The following is a 2,807-nucleotide window of genomic DNA, read 5'->3' as shown; positions in this document are numbered from 1 at the left end:
GAAATTTTAAAAGTGTTAACTTTATATGAAGACTGCAAATTTCACTTAATTTGCTATTAAGCCAATTTTTATACAACTAAACAAGGAAGTAACAATAAACTAAGGTGAAACAGAAGACAAACATGGAGAGAGAAACAGATGAGTTGCATCTGGACAGAGCAACAGATGCTGCTGTGACATCTTGCCTTCCCGCTTCCAGTGAGCACATCCCCTAACAGATTTGGGTGTGCTGATGTTAGTATACTAACTCCCCTGGTTTACTAGAACTTGTATATCAATAAGCACATAAAAAGTCCTAAGGAAAGCAATTCCACTTAAAGACATCAACAGTGGACACTAATTGAAGCAATTTTAAACTGCAGTCTGCCACTATAAACAAATATAAAATGCAATAGTTCCTACAAATTAAAAAATATAATCTTGTCCGAAGCTTACTTACTCCTGCCTTTTAACAGCTTTTTTAAAAATGGATTTAGTCCATGGTCTATATAGGGTCTCACTATGTAGATTAGACTCACAGTGATCCAAACAAAGTCTGGGGAAGTTCAAGCATAAGGATGATTTCAAAAACATGAAAGCTTTGCTGTTAAGCAAATGAAAAGGCATTTGATAGATTCATCAGAACAATAAGATAAATTACAGATCAGCTAGCATATTAGAGACAATCACAATCCACTAAGAAATACAGCCATGGAGTAAGAACAAAATTCTACAACGTACCATCACTTAGGCACAACTGGATCAGAATATGGAGCAACAAATATCCATGGCGTTGTGCCACACAACAAAGTGATCAGCAGATAATCAGTGAACTCTAACAGGAGGTAAGTGAAGAATTGAGGGGGACGACTTCATCGTAAGTAACGTCAAAACATGGAGGAATAAAGGCCTGCTAATCCTACTATCACCACAGGGTGACTGTTTGCTTGAGCACAGCCTGCCGTCTGAGGGGTCACATCAAGAGGCTTCAAACCATGGATAAAACAGACTTCATTAAGATGGTGCAGTCAAGATTCTATACAGGCAAAAAGTAAAAACAAGCCATCCTCAAAAATAACTAAAATAAATTAAAGAAAATGTTCAGTTGACAACAAAACGTTAGGGGATATATGGAAAGAAACAGTGTTGTCATATATACACAAGAAAAAGACTAGTTGAGTGAACTACCCATGAGAAGGTCCAAATATTGCATCCAACAAAACAGCCAGAATTACTATGACTGAAGAACAAAAATTCCATGTGTACTGGAGTAAAAGAAGCTATGATGATGAAATTATCAATAAAAAGTATTTTAAAAGGCAAATGGAAACTCAGAAATTAAAAAGTATACAAACAATGAGAAACTCACCAGAAGACCTTAAGTTTCACAAAGAGGAATTAGAGAATATGAGGCTCAAAGCAGACACAATCCTCCTAGCACTCAACCTGTTTGCCAGCAGAGGTATTGTTCTGCGTGAAGGCTGACATTAGTATAAATGCTGTCACTGGCAAACAAAGGATGTTATTAAAAAAAAGAAATAAAGTAGAATGTTGTAAATCTACACATATCTGTAGATACCCAAAACTTTTACAAAAGATGCTTCAAGGACTCTGCCAAATGAGGTCCAAGACACCCAGAGAACTCTGACTACAGACGTTTATTAACATCTTCCAGCCTAATTTCACTTATCTTCTTTCCAATCCCTATTAAAAGAGCCTGCATCTCTATGTTCCCTACAGAGGGCCCTAATGCCCTCAATCTGCCTGTATGACTGTATGAATTGGTATTAAACTAACTCATGACTTTCACAAGCCCTCACTATATTGCCAGTACTAAAGTCTAGTGACTTGCTTGGAGTTCCTTATGGAGAACTGAGAGACATAGACATTACATATTCTGAAGAGGAGACAGAATAAAAAATGAAGGAAAGTTGAATAAAGCCTTCAAGAAATGCAGGACAGCACTTACTGGACAAATATACATATAGAAAAGGTTAGTAGAGAACAGGTAGAAGCTACTGCTCCAGCTGTCAGCAGACCTTGGCATCATCCATGTGGCATTGGTTTTAGGCGCTTACAGATTGCAAGAATTCTGAATTTAAGAAGGGTTCCACCTCAATTTCAGAAGAAGGCCTGGGAGGCCAGGCAGTGTGCCCCTGAGAGGGTAGTGTGTGAAGCTGTGAGTGAGAACCCTGTTCAGTGGAAACCCAAGTTTGGAAAAGCTGAGAATGTGGATCATCTAAGGGAAACTGCAAGGAGGGAGCAAAGCCAGCCTAAGAGGGAAGTCATGGAAGCCACCGCCAAGAGTGCCACAGGCGCTGAGCCACATGGAGTTCACAATTTGACAGACAGTGCTTTTGGTGTCCCACATGGAACTGCAGGACTTAATGTTTGCCCTGCTGGATTTTGGATTTGTGTTGGTCACATTGCTTGCTATGGTCTGTGTATGTCTTTTGGAATGGTAATGTTTATCTTGTGCCTTTGAGTGTTGCAGGTGTTTAAGTTTTCATTTGTACAAGGCCTCACAGCTAGGAGTTTGGCTTGGATCTTGGAGGAGACTTGGGACTTGGACTTTTCAGCAATGCTGAAACTGTGGAGATTTGACAACTCTTAGAGATAGACTAGAATTGCTTTCGCATAAAGGGATTAGCATGAGTCTTTGGGGGTCTAGCTGTGGAATGTTATGGTTTGTGTACAGGTGTGCCCCCAAAGCCTCAGGCAGTCATGGGGCATCATCTGGAGTTTGTGGCTGATTACTGTGGTTGTGGATGCTGCACCTGCCCTGGGGCAGGTAATATGCATTACAATGTAAATGGAAAGAGAAGCCA

The 2,807-nt window shown here is 39.9% G+C and overlaps 1 pseudogene; it reads right to left on the bottom strand.

Annotated features, from left to right (window-relative positions):
• LOC101564721 overlaps nt 1-2,807 on the bottom strand; it is a 79,799-nt pseudogene that overhangs the window by 5,672 nt on the left and 71,320 nt on the right.

This window comes from Octodon degus, unplaced genomic scaffold (assembly GCF_000260255.1).
Source record: "Octodon degus isolate 3935 unplaced genomic scaffold, OctDeg1.0 scaffold00453, whole genome shotgun sequence".
Lineage (NCBI taxonomy): Eukaryota > Metazoa > Chordata > Mammalia > Rodentia > Octodontidae > Octodon > Octodon degus.
Note: the sequence above shows the minus strand (reverse complement) of the source record. Positions and strands in the feature narration are given on the sequence as shown.